Source organism: Magnolia sinica, chromosome 5 (genome assembly GCF_029962835.1).
Source record: "Magnolia sinica isolate HGM2019 chromosome 5, MsV1, whole genome shotgun sequence".
NCBI lineage: Eukaryota > Viridiplantae > Streptophyta > Magnoliopsida > Magnoliales > Magnoliaceae > Magnolia > Magnolia sinica.
The window spans coordinates 107338088-107353580 of record NC_080577.1 but is presented as its reverse complement, the minus strand read 5'-3'; positions in this window follow the sequence as shown (position 1 = coordinate 107353580).

The following is a 15493-nucleotide window of genomic DNA, read 5'->3' as shown; positions in this document are numbered from 1 at the left end:
TTGGATCCGTAGAATGAAAAAAGAGGAAACAATGTTTTCCTAGAAATGATATTTCCAAGAAATGGGGTGGAAGCAAATAATATTTTTGGCATTTATTTTCACAGAAAAGTTTCCTGCAAATTGGTTTTAATTTCCATTTCTCTTGTTTGGCTAACATATTTTCATGGAATTAATTTACTTGGTATATATTGGCCTAAATAGCAATTTTGATTCAAGGCCCATTTGGATAATCTTACATTACCATTTGGCTCAACTTAATTTACTTGGTTTTCAACTTGATATATTTGCGGATAGATCCATGTATAATCATGCATGTTTAATGATGTGTATAGGTAAATTTATTTTTTTTATTCCTTATATTGTTTCCCAGTTATATTTGTGTTGGTTTCAGAGTACAGGTAGCAATAGAAAGTGTTGGTCGATTGTAGCTTATAGACAAAGGGATGAGTAACCAACAATACGAATATGCGAGGCCTTCCCCAGGTATCCAAATGCTTTTAGATATAATTATGTTATTTTTAAATGTATTAGATCGAAATTGATGGAGCAGACCCGGATGTGCGTCGGAGCTATCCGGATGTTGAGCGGGGGTCCCTGGAAGGTGGGAACCGCTGTTATGACCATAATGAAGCTGTCCATTTTCTATGGACAGCATTGGAGTGGCCTGACCATTTGGACAGGTCATGTTTATGTATTAACTCGAAATTGATGGAGCAGACCTGGATTTACGTCGGAGCTATTCGGATGTTGAGCGGGGGTCCCTGGAAGGTGGGAACCGCTGTTATGACCATGATGAAGCTGTCCATTTCCTATGGACAGCATTGGAGGGGCCTAGCCATTTGGACATGCCGTGTTTATGTATTTAATCGAAATTAATGGAGCAGACCCGGATGTGCGTTGGAGCTATTCGGAAGAGCGGGGTTCCCTGAAAAGAGGGAACCGCTATTATGACCATGATGAAGCTATCCATTTTTTATGGACAGCATTGGAAGGGCCTGGCTATTTGCGCCAGATGGCTGTATTTATATCTGTATTTGCAGGGACCATATCCTTAACCTAAACCAAAACCTATGACCTAAAACCTTAACCTATAACCTAAACTTCAACCTTAACCTAAAACCTAAAACCTAAACCTAAACCTAAAATCTAAATGTATTCTCAAATCACTAAACCTAAACCTACACTTAATCCTAATCTTAACTCCCTAACTTAAACCTATACCTAAACTTGAAAACCCAAACATAAACTCAATCCCGAACCCGAACCTAAACCTTAACCTTAACCTATTCTCAATTCCCTAAACCTATATCTTATAACCTAAACCTAAACCTAAACCTAAACATAAACCTTAACCTATACCTATAACCTTAACCTAAACGTAAACCTTAACCTTAACCTTAACCCAAACCTAAACCTGATCCTGAACCCGAACCCGATTTTCCAAACCTAAACCTCAACCTATTCTTAATTCCCTAACCCTTAACCTATAACCTAAACCTAAACCTCAACCTATTCTCAATTCCCTAAACCTTAACCTATAACCTAAACCTAAACCTATAACCTAAGTGTATTCTCAAAGCCTTAAACCTAAACCTACACCTAATCCTAATCTCAACTCCTTAACCTAAACCTAAACCCGATCCCGAACCCGATCTCGATTTCCTAAACCTAAACATTAACCTATTCTCAATTCCCTAAACCTATATCTTATAACCTAAACCAAAACCTAAACCAAAACCTAAACCTAAACCTATAACCTATAACCTTAACTTAAACCTAAACTTAAACTTGTAACCTATAACTTAAACCTAAACCTAAAACCTAAATGTATTCTCAAATCCCTAAACCTAAACCTACACCTAATCCTAATCTCAACTCCTTAACCTAAACCTAAACCTAAACCCGATCCCGAACTTGAACCCGATTTCCTAAACCTAAACCTTAACCTATTCTTTATTCCCTAAACCTATAGCTTATAACCTAAATCGAAACCTAAACCTATACCTAAACCTAAACCTATAACCTATAACCTAAACATAAACCTAAAACCTAAATGTATTCTCAAATCCCTAAACCTAAACCTACACCTAATCCTAATCTCAACTCCCTAACCTAAACCTAAACCTAAACTTGAAAACCCAAACCTAAACCTGATCTTGAACCCGAACCCGGTTTTCTAAACCTAAACCTCAACCTATTCTCAATTCCCTAAACCTTAACCTATAACCTAACCTAAACCTAAACCTAAATCTATAACCTAAACCTAAACCTATAACCTAAGTGTATTCTCAAATCCTTAAACCTAAACCTACACCTAATCCTAATCTCAACTCCTTAACCTAAACCTAAACCCGATCCCAAACCCGATCCCGATTTCCTAAACCTAAACATTAACCTATTCTTAAATCCCTAAACCTATATCTTATAACCTAAACCTAAACCTAAACCTAAACCTATAACCTATAACCTTAAACTAAACCTAAACTTAAACCTGTAACCTATAACCTAAACCTAAACCTAAAACCTAAATGTATTCTCAAATCCCTAAACCTAAACCTACACCTAATCCTAATTTCAACTCCCTAACCTAAACCTAAACCTAAACTTGAAAACCCAAACCTAAACCCGATCCCGAACCCGAACCCGATTTCCTAAACTTAAACCTTAATCTATTCTCAATTCCCTAAACCTATAGCTTATAACCTAAACCGAAACCTAAACCTATACCTAAACATATACCTAAACCTAAACCTATAACCTGTAACCTGTAACCTAAACATAAACCTAAAACATAAATGTATTCTCAAATCCCTAAACCTAAACCTACACCTAATCCTAATCTCAACTCCCTAACCTAAACCTAAACCTAAACTTGATAACCCAAACTTAAACCCGATCCTGAACCCGAACTCGATTTCCTAAGCCTAAACCTTAACCTATTCTCAATTCCCTAAACCTTAACCTATAACCTAACCTAAACCTAAATCTATAACCTAAATCTAAACCTAAAACCTAAGTGTATTCTCAAATCCTTAAACTTAAACCTACACCTAATCCTAATCTCAACTCCTTAACCTAAACTTAAACCTAAATTTGAAAACCCAAACCTAAACCCGATCCCAAACCCAAACCCGATTTTCTAAACCTAAACATTAACCTATTCTCAATTCCCTATACCTATATGTTATAACCTATACCTAAACTTAAACCTATAACCTATAACCTTGACCTAAACTTAAACATAAACCTGTAACCTATAACCTAAACCTAAACCTAAAACCTAAATGTATTCTCAAATCCCTAAACCTAAACCTACACCTAATCCTAATCTCAACTCCCTAACCTAAACCTAAACCTAAACTTGAAAACCAAAACCTAAACTCGATCCCGAACCCGAACCCGATTTCCTAAACCTAAACCTTAACCTGTTCTCAATTCCCTAAACTTATAGCTTATAACCTAAACCGAAACCTAAACCTATACTTAAACCTAAATATAAACCTATAACCTATAACCTAAACATAAACCTAAAACCTAAATGTATTCTTAAAGCCCTAAACCTAAATCTACACCTAATCCTAATCTCAACTCCCTAACCTAAACCTAAACCTAAACTTGATAACCCAAACCCAAACCCGATCCTGAACCCGAACCCGATTTCCTAAATCTAAACCTTAACCTATAACCTAACCTATACCTAAATCTATAACCTAAACCTAAACCTAAACCTAAGTGTATTCTCAAATCCTTAAACCTAAACCTACACATAATCCTAATCTCAACTCCCTAACCTAAACCTAAACCTAAACTTGAAAACCCAAACCTAAACCCGATCCCAAACCCGAACCCGATTTTCTAAACTTAAACATTAACCTATTCTCAATTCCCTAGACTTATATCTTATAACCTAAACCTAAACCTAAATCTAAACCTTAACCTTAACCTAAACCTAAACCTATAACCTATAACTTTAACCTAAACCTGTAACATATAACCTAAACCTAAACCTAAACCTAAAACCTAAATGTATTATTAAATCTTTAAACCTAAACCTACACCTAATCTTAATCTCAACTCCCTAACCTAAACCTAAACTTAAGCTTGAAAACCCAAACCTAAACCCGATCCCGAACCCGAACCCGATTTCCTAAACTTAAACCTTAACCTTTTCTCAATTCCCTAACCTATATCTTATAACCTAAACCTCAGCCTTAACCTAAACCTAAACCTAAACCTGTAACCTGTAACCTGTAACCTATAATCTAAACTTAAACCTAAAACCTAAATATATTCTGAAATCCCTAAACCTAAACCTACACCTAATCCTAATCTTAACTCCCTAACCTAAACCTAAACCTAAACTTGAAAACCAAAACCAAAACCGATCCCAAACCCCAACCCGATTTCCTAAACCTAAACCTTAACCTATTCTCAATTCCCTAAACCTATAGCTTATAACCTAAACCTAAACCTAAACGTAAAACCTAAATGTATTCTCAAATTCCTAAACCTAAACCTACACCTAATCATAATCTCAACTCCCTAACCTAAACCTAAACCCGATCCCGAACCCGAACCCGATTTCTTAAACCTAAACCTTAACCTATTCTCAATTCCCTAAACTTATTGCTTATAACCTAAACCGAAACCTAAACCTATACCTTAACCTAAACCTAAACCTAAACCTATAACATATAACTTAAACATAAACTTAAAACTTAAATGTATTCTCAAATCCCTAAACCTAAACCTACACATAATCCTAATCTCAACTCCCTAACCTAAACCTAAACCTAAACTTGAAAACCCAAACCTAAACCCGATCTCGAACCCGAACCCAATTTCTTAAACCTAAACCTAAATGTATTCTCAAATCCCTAAACCTAAACCAACACCTAATCCTAATCTCAACTCCCTAACCTAAACCCAAACTTAAACTTGAAAACCCAAACCAAAACCCGATCCCGAACCCGAACCCGATTTCCTAATCCTAAACCTTAACCTATTCTCAATTCCTTAAACCTATAGCTTATAACCTAAACCTAAACCTAAACCTATAACCTATAACCTAAACCTAAACCGAAACCTAAACCTGTAACCTATAACCTAAACCTAAACCTAAAACCTAAATGTATTCTCAAATCCCTAAACCTAAACCTACACCTAATCCTAATCTCAACTCCCTAACCTAAACCTAAACTTGAAAACCCAAACCTAAACCCAATTTCGAACCCGAACCCGATTTCCTAAACCTAAACCTTAACCTATTCTCAATTCCCTAAACCTATAGCTTATAAACTATACCTAAACCTAAACCTAAACCTATAACATATAACCTAAACCTAAACATAAAACCTAATATATTCTCAAATCCCTAAACCTAAACCTACACCTAATCCTAATCTCAACTCCCTAACCTAAACCTAAACCTAAACTTGAAAATCCAAACCTAAACCCGATCCCGAACCCGAACCCGATTTTCTAAACCTAAACCTTAACTTATTCTCAATTCCCTAAACCTATAGCTTATAACATGAACCTAAACCTAAACCTATTCTCAATTCCCTAAACCTACAGCTTATAACCTAAACCTAAACTTAAACTTTAACCTAAACCAATAACCTATAACCTAAACCTAAACCTAAACCTAAACTTAAACTTTAACCTAAACTAATAACCTGTAACCTAAACCTAAAACCTAAATGTATTCTCAAATCCCTAAACCTAAACCTACACCTAATCCTAATCTTAACTCCTTAACCTAAACCTAAACCTAAACTTGAAACCCCAAACCTAAACCCGATTCCGAACCCGTACCCAATTTTCTAAACCTAAACATTAACATATTCTCAATTTCCTAAACTTATAGCTTATGACCTAAACATAAACCTAAACCTAAAGCTTAACCTAAACCTAAACCTATAGCCTATAACCAAAACCTAAACCTAAAACCTAAATGTATTCTCAAATCCCTAAATATAAACCTACACCTAATCCTAATCTCAACTCTCTAACCTAAACCTAAACCTAAACTTGAAAACCCAAACCTAAACCCAATCCTGAACCCGAACCCGATTTCCTAAACCTAAACCTTAACCTATAACCTAACCTAAACCTAAACCTATAACCTAAACATAAGCCTAAAACCTAAACCTAAACCTAAAATCGAAATGTATTCTCAAATCTCTAAACCTAAACCTACACCTAATCCTAATCTCAACTCCCCAACCTAAACCTAAACCTAAACTTGAAAACCCAAACCTAAACCCGAACCCGATTTCCTAAACCTAAACCTTAACCTATAACCTAACATAAACCTAAACATATTACCTGCACTTATAACCTAAACCTATAACCTAAACATAAGCCTAAAACCTAAACCTAAACCTAAAATCAAAATGTATTCTCAAATCCTTGAACCTAAACCTACACCTAATCCTAATCTCAACTCCCTAACCTAAACTTAACCCTAAACTTGATAACCCAAACCTAAACTTGATCCCGAACTCGGACCCGATTTCCTAAACCTAAACCTTAACCTTAACCTATTCTCAATTCCCTAAAGTTATAACCTATATACTATAACCTATAACTAAAACCTAAACCTTAAACCTATAACTTAAGCCTAAACCTTAACCTAAATCGAAACCTATAACCTAAACCTTAACTTATAACCTATAACCTAAAACCTAAACTTAAAACCTATAACCTAAAACCTAATCCTAAACCTAAACCTAAACCTAAAACCTAAAACCTAAACCTAAACCTATTTTAATGATCAGTTTTATTTTTAAAAAGTGCCCACTTTTTTAGAAGAAGTTTATGCAATTCTTCATGATTCTGAATTATAATGTTTTGTTGGTTTAATATTTTTTTTTCAGGTGAAAGACAAAAAGAAAATTGTTGCTGATTTTTTTTCTTTTTTTATTTATGATGTTAAACTTATATGTATTTATGTGTGGATGAATGTAATGTGGATAAGATTACTTGTGTTTGGATGGATGTAGTTTATGTTTGGATGAATGTAGTTTATGTTGGATTTACGTAGTTTGGGTTGTTTAGATGAATGTGAATGTGAATATGATGAAATATATTATATAACAGGTGTATATCAGGAAGAATACGATGAAATATATTGTAACAAATGTATATTGACCCTCTTATAAAGGACGGTCTATGGCCGTCCTTTTTAAGGACGGTCTATGGCTGTCTTTTGAAGGCCCATAAGAGACGGTCCATGACAGTCCTTTTTAAGGATGGTCCATGACCTTCCTTTGAAGCCTTATCAGAGACAGTGTAGGACAGTCTTTTTTAAGGATGGTCCATGACCGTCCTTTTAAAGAACGGTCGATGGCCGTCCTTTAAAGGCTTATAAGAGACTGTCTGAGACCGTCCTTTTTAAGGACGGTTCACGACCGTCCTTTTTTAGGACGGTCCATGACCGTCTTTTTTTCGTCAATAAAAATGACGGTTTTCGACCATCCTTTAAGTAATACGACACGTCAAAATTTGACGGCCCTTGCGACGGTCCATGACCGTCCTTTTTGGTCATTTGAGATGGTTTTGGACCGTCCTTTTTTTGCAGTTTTGGCGTAGTGCCCATTGATCCCGTTATAGCCTGGGAACAATGTATCAGGCCAGGCCAGCTAATTCATCAGGTGGGCCATGTGTATGAGAAGAAGATTTTCAAAAGAACATGAGTCACTGTCCACATTCAACATGTCTAGCGTACTTCAAGTTTGAAATGTATGATTTATAGGGTGAGCCATGAAGAAGACTGTCCACATTGGTCCCACTTAGGTAGGCCCTTGCATAGGCGGATGATATTTCGAAATGTGTTAGATGGTCCAGGCCACGCAATTGGTTGCTTATGGATTGGCAGATAGAAATATTTGGTTGCCTGATCAAATTGAATTGGCCAAATTCTACTTGATAGGACGGTCTGGATCGCTTGATCATTGTTGGTTCTAGTTAATTTTATTCATTGTTTTAGAGAACTTAGTGAGTCGACTCAAAAATTAGAGATTAACTTAAGTCAACAAGATTAGTGTTCATCTTGAGCCTTGTTTATTTATTCAGGTCTTGTCAAGTTAAGTCAAAATCACGACCTGAGTCAAATTGAGTTGGGACCTGTGTTTTGAAGTTTTTTTTTTTAAAAAAAAATTGAATTTTCATATTTTAAATTAATTTATAATATATTTTAAATGTTAAAACAAGAGGTCAAGTTCTTTGTTTAGAGCAAAGAGTCAGATTCACTCTCATTCATTGAATTTGTATGGCTACAGGCATAGTGGGTGTATGGAACCGGGAAAGACATCACCATGATAAACTTTAAACTTATGAGGAAGTTTAAATCCACATGTTTAAAAACTTCTTTCTCTATGATAAACTTTAAATTTATGAGGAAGTTTAAATCCACATGTTTTAAAAGAAAATTTCTATAAAAAATAAGATTGTTGAGAAGTATGAGAAAAATCTATTTACAAAGCTTTTTATATGACTTGTATAAGCCTAAGTTCTAAATTCATAACTTTTCTAAAATGGTAAATTTTTTAGATTTATTCAAAAGAATAAATGACTTCTAAACTAACCTAAAATCTTTCACATGACTTAAATAAGGACTTTAAAAAAATAAAATGAGACTCCCTCAGACCTCAACACTCTAAAAATAATAAAAATGGTAACTTACTAAAAATAATAAATTTTTAACTTCTAACTCAAAGTTAACTATTAAAATGACTTTCTTTTGAAAAATTATTGAAAGAATATTAGCCAACATATACAGTTTGTTAATAACTTTACAACAATATATTATATGCAGGAAATAGATAACAAGTTACAAAGTTATAATCATCCAAAAATAGAATAAGTGTTATTCTCTAGATTGAACTTTCTAGCCTAATTTCCTTTTATCCGAGATTGTCCTTAATTTTGATCTACATCAACTAGACCTTACTAGCCTATATAATGATAGCTCACATAATGAATGGACTAATATTTTTGAAAAATCTTCTCAAATGGAGAACTTTAACCTTTCCATTGTTGGAATATAAATATACAGTCGAGAAGAAATACACCAATAAGCCACGTTGAATGTACAAAAAATCAAAAAAATATATGGCTAAAATCTTACAAGGAAGGAAATTTTAAGGGAACGGCCCATTGATAATGGGGTATCTTGGTTTTGATAAACCAACCACAAACCCCATAAACTCAATGACAATAAAAGAGTCTTCAGTTCATTCCAAATAAGGAGGTAGGCCATGGTATTGTTGGAGATCTATCAAGCATAACCTAAAGGAGCTTGGTGCAATGTCCAGGAAAATTTATAGGGAGAGCAAAAGGTGGTAGACACTCTTGCTAAAAAGGGTAACGCCGTGACTTTTGGTTGTCTCTATGTTCCTCTAATGATCTCCCTCAAGAGGTGAGAGGATAAGCGATTGTAGATAAATTGGGGATCACAATTTCCAAATCCCCGGAGGATGATAGTTCGATGTTGTTGCTTTGAGAGGGCATTTTGCCTAGGCCATTTTCAAGTATTCTTAGAGAGGATATTTTGAGGGCAATCAAGTGATGTGTATAATCGTTCTGCCTTTCCATTAAATAAAATAAAATAAAAGAAAACACTTGGACCCTATTATATCTAACACTTGAGATCTAAAGTACAACCAGTTGGACCATAGTGTACATTCTACCAGGCAAATAACCTCCAACCTTTATGTGCATGCAAAATCCAACACTTTGAAGAGGTTGGCATTATTATGAGGATCACCTTATGCAAAAAATCAACTCCATCCATTCATTAGGTGGATCACACCATAGAAAACAATATCTATATATTGATAAATAGCAAAATACAAATCTTGTCCACTCAATGAGTGAATGTAGGGATGACGTTGATGCTAGGACTTCTAGCTGTCTCAATGTTTCTCTATTAATAATAATCTCTATCTAAAGCGATTGTAGATAAATTAGGGATCATAACTTCCGAATCCCCGGAAGATGATAGTTCAATGTTTTTACTTTGAGAGGGTCCAAGGCTACTCTCTAGTTTTCCTAGAGAAGATCTGTTGGGGGCAAGCAAGTTATGCATATTCTAGTTAGTTTCACGTCACGGTGGTCTGTTCCACCTTTCCATTAAAAAGAAAAAGAAAAGAAAGCACCTAGCCTCTAGCTAGCACTCAAGATATAAAGTACAACTAGTTGGACCATAGTGTACATTTCACCCAAGAAAATAACCTCCAACCTAGTATGTGCATGCGACATCCAGCCCTTCAAATAGGTTGGCACTTCTATGCGGACCTTATGCAAAAATCAGCTCCATCCATTCATCAGGTGGTTCACACCATAGAAAACAATTTCTAAATATTAATAAATCGCAAAATACAAGTCGTGTCCACTCAATGAGTGAATGTAGGGGCAATGCCGGGACTTCTAGCTGTCTCTATGTTTCTCTAATGATCTCCCTCTAAAGCAATTGTAGATAAATTGGGATCACAATTTCCGAATCCTGGAAGGATGATACTTCAATGTCGTTGCTTTGAGGGCGCTCAAGGCCATTCTCAAGTATCTTAGAGAGGATCAGTTTATTGGTGGCTAGTAGGCAATGTGTATTTCAGTTAATTTCATGTCATGGCAGCCTGTTCTAACTTTCCGTTAAAAAATAAAAGAAAAGAAAACACTTGGCCTCCATTAAATCTAGCAATCAAGATTTAAAGTACAACTAGTTAGACCATGGTATACATTTCGCCTCACAAATAACCTCCAACCTATTATGTGCATGCAACATCCAGCACTTAGCAAAATATAAGTCGTGTCCTCTCAATGAGTGAATGTAGGGGAAACATTGGGACTTTTAGCCGTCTCTATGTTTCTCTAATGATCTCCCTCTAAAGTGATTGTAGATAAATTGGGATCATAATTTCGGAATCCCCGGAGGATGATAGTTCAATGTTGTTGATTTAAGGGAGCTCAAGGCGCCATTCTCAAGTATCCTACAGAGGATCGATCTGTTGGTGGGAAGCAGGCGATGTGTATTCTAGTTAATTTCACCTCATGGCAGCCTATTTCACCTTTCCATTAAAAAAAATAAAAGGAGAGAAAACACCTAAGTTCAATTATTTCTAACTCTTGAGGTCTAAGGTACAACTTGCTCGACCATAGGGTACATTCCACTAGGCAAATGACCCCCGACCTATTATGTGCATGTGACATCCAACAGTTCGAACAGGTTGGCACTACTACAAAGATCACCTTGTGCAAAAATCAGCCCCATCCATTCATCAGGTAGGTCACACCATATAAAACAATGTCCAAGTATTGTTAAAATAACAAAATACAAGTGTACCACACTCACTTTAATGAGTGACTATGGTTGATTTTTAAATAAGGTGATCCTTGAGATGGGACCAACTTATTAGATAGGTTGTACATTCCATGCACATGAGAGGTTGGAAGTCATGGTCTAATCGATTGTGCTCGAGACCTTTTTCTTTTAAATGTTATAAAAACAGTTAGTACAGTTGGAGGACTTGAATTTCTTGAGCCTCAATCGATGAACTGGTTGAGTCGAGTTCCTGGTCGAGCTTCTGAGTCAACTCAACCTAGTGGGCTTTCAGAGTCAAGTCAGGTAATACAGTTTTCGAGCCATCTATGGCCTTGCACTGTGAATACGGGCAACACGTATATGGTAGTTGGTATAGGTTTGCCGGTTTCACACGCGCGTGGATCCCTGTAAATAACAAGGAGCCACACGTGCCGATACAGAACACGTGTACTTAATTCTCTGATGCTTATCGGAAGAGCTGGCTTTTTGTTCCGAGGTCTGCCGCAATACATCCCTACGTACTGCAATGTGATGTTGGGACTTTAACCGTTGGATTTAGATTATTTTAAAAGATCCAAACCGTTTGTCTGATAGATATTTTCTTGAATGAGATATTGCAAAATAGATCCACTAATTCAGCCCTAGGTTTATAAGAAGGCATTTACGACCTTCCATATTGAAATAAAATATCCGAATTATCGGACGGTTGTAATAATAGAATTTGAGAAATTTTATTAGTTATCTATCACTATACAAGTGGTTCCCCTCACTAAACGGTTTGGATCATTGAAAGATGATCCATATTCAAAGGATGATATCCCAACCTACCATATTCAATACGTCGGGATGTACCTAGCAAATCTCTTTTATGCTTGCATGCGCGCTCTGAAAGGAGAAAAGATTGGATTCGCATCCATGCCATGCGCGAGTTATTCTCTCTCCTATCTCATTATCATGTTTATCACTTTAACATATCGTTGGTTGAGATCTACTAGCCCCACACACACCTTTCTCACAGCACACGTGCCAACTTGAAAAATGCGTCAGACATCTGATTCATGGATAGGGTGGACCCGAGAATGAAGATGAACGTATGCTGAAAATCACGTTGGTCCACTCATCTGGACAGCAATCCTATACAAAAAGAATGGACACTTCATACCCGTTGGCCCACCTGATGGTTGGTCCTTCCTGAATTTTGTTTTGGGTCATCTTCACTGTAGTGGGCCACCTTATCCACTGGTTCAGATGCCCCACACACTTGTCGAGTTGGCACGTGTAGGGCTGCGTGTGTAGAGTGTCAGTTTGGGTCTAGCAATTGATGAAAAGGAACTAGGACAGAGAATCCAAACCGTACATGTGGTAATGAGATTTACACAAATCATCAGGTGGGCCCCAACATGGATGTCTCGTTGCGAAAAGAAAATCATACAGATTAATCGTTTCATCGATTGTGACCGTTCATTTGGCCGCCTACAACGGGCACTAAAAGACTAAGTACAAATCCATGGCTGGATCGAGTGATGGAAGACCGTTTATTTCTCTCTCTCTTTGTTTTTCTTCCGTCTTTGAGTTCACAAAAGACAAAGGAGTCCATCCTAGAAATAGAATGAGAGTGGTTGATATTAGTGGATTTCATCCTAAGATCTGGACCATCTTGGTTTGCTTATGATTGTGAAGAATTACTTTTAGTAGTCTATTATAACCATCCTATCCATGGATTGCAAAATGGATTGCTATCTAAATAAGGCCGAATCAAGGATAGATTGGACCATCTAATCAGTTTAAATTTTCCATAATAGCGCATGCAATGTGTTTTGAACTTAAATGGGCGGTTCAGATTGATTGATTGGACTGTCCAAGTGAATCGATACAACTAAGGGCACTATCACTTACAGTGCTATGAGGGCAATGGAGTATTTCTCCGACTAAAATGTAAATAGATAAATAAAAGATAGAAAAAGAATAAAATAATAAATAGAGTAAGACCTTGATGAATCATTTTAAGCTAAGGTATAAAGAAATAGAAATTTAAATAGTGTGGACAGTACTGAAAGGTTGATGAAAGAAGTGTGTGTTCGAATGAATGGTGGACTTTGGTACAATCACTTGGAGAAATTACATGCTTCTAATACATTGGAAGTGTTTTGATGAACCCATTTGTGGGAATGGAATTCATGATTCATAGATCTAAACCATTGACTTATATATATATATATATATATATATATATATGTGTGTGTGTGTGTGTGTGTGTGTGTGTGTGTGTGTGTGTGTGTTATATTGTATTTTCTCAATAACTTTTATTTTAAGCCACTTATTGAAGATTTAGGATATTCCAACATGAGGGTTTTTTGTGGTCTCATCCATTGTAGAAGTGGTTCATCAAATCAATGTGGTCATTGATCACTTAATAAATGTGGTCATTGAGCATTTTTTGTGCGACTATTTTTTAATTGTCCATTTCATGGCAAGGTTCATTGTCTGTGATTTTAGATTGTAACCTGTCAATGAAGTTAGCATCAACCTCAACGGTCACGATCATCTTAGATATCATTCGAACTAACTATTCTGATTAATGATTAGCCATCCTAAGTGTTATTAAAAAGCTTTGGAAAGAACAAACTTTAATCCCAAATTTACGGAATTCCCTGTAACCACAAGCTCAGTGGGGCCATATATATGGTGATGTTTGTGTTATATTTTGTCCATTCATCTATGCGACAAGCTCATTTTAGGACATGAGCATTTTAGAAAATGAACCCAAACATGATGAAAATCTAAAACGTAAGTATGAGACACCATGAGAAATAATGAGGATTGATTGCTCACCACTAAAACCTTCTTAAGGCTATAGAAGTTTTGGAACAAGTTGATATTTGTGTTTTACTTTCACTTAGGTTAGAATCAGCTCATGAATGCCTTGAATGACATATAAATATCATAGAGGTCCCCGAAGTTTTCATGGTGGTTGTGTCCATCCACAGTATTTCTTGTTGTGTGGTCCACTTGAGTTTTGGTATGTCTTAGAAGCTTCAACGGTGGTTGTTTCCATCTCCATTATTTCTTGTGGTGTGCCCCACTTGAGTTTTGGTAGGTTTCAAAAGTTTCAACGATGATCATTTACACCCCCACTATTTCTTATGGTATGGCCCACCTTTGTTTTGGATTTATCCTATGTTTGGAATAATCCTAAAAATGATATGGCCAGTTAATGGATGGAAGGAATGCATATAACACAACCATCACAGTGGGTCCCACGGAGCTTGGGATTACAAGAGATTCCTATAACTTGGCATTACAGGCAAGTCACGTCCTCTAGAAAGTGGGAAATGATAGCTAGTGATTAGATCAAAGAAAATTCTGAACTCCAATTATTTTCTTTAGAAAATGTACTATAAACTATCATAAATAAAATTTAGTGGTTTCTTTTGTAACTTAGATTATATTTTTACTTGGTTAAAGTTCATATTAAAGTCCCATATCTGAGATGAGAGTTGCAACAAGCAACCTTTTTTTTATGTGGAGTACCTACCAAGTACAAACTAAGTTTAAAAAATTAGCATTACACTCTTGTAGTGGCCAGTGGACCCATTGATGTGTGAAAATGACACAGTAGCTATTTGAATGCTCTAATGGCCGACATAATATTTTTCAACTATTTTGTATTAGTTGTTATATACTTTTTATATATTTTTCTTCATAAATAAATCAGTTCACACATGCACCCAACTGAAGAGAGAGAGAGAGAGAGAGAGAGAGAGAGAACATTTTTTTAAAACTAAGAAAGGGATTGTGAGTGAGAATCTTAGTTTTTCATGCAAGCATCCACTCTACTTTTGGTAATTGAATGGTGATATTTTCACTGTCATTCTAACACCATAAATTAAAAATGAGTGCATGAATAAAGAAGAGTGTGCAATAATGTATATGTATGTATATATGCGTAGGGTTGTTAATAGACTTTATGACGAAAGGAACTTCTTAATGCTCAAGCCCTAACAAAGCCCTCAGATTTCCTCTTTGTTTTTTGGACTATGAAGTGAGTGTGACTCCTTTATATGGGGCCCACCATGGTGCAAGAGTCCGACAAATTGTGCATTATAGATGTGCCCATCATGAAAATGGAATGCCCCAAAAACACGCTAATCTAAAACTCAAGTAGGC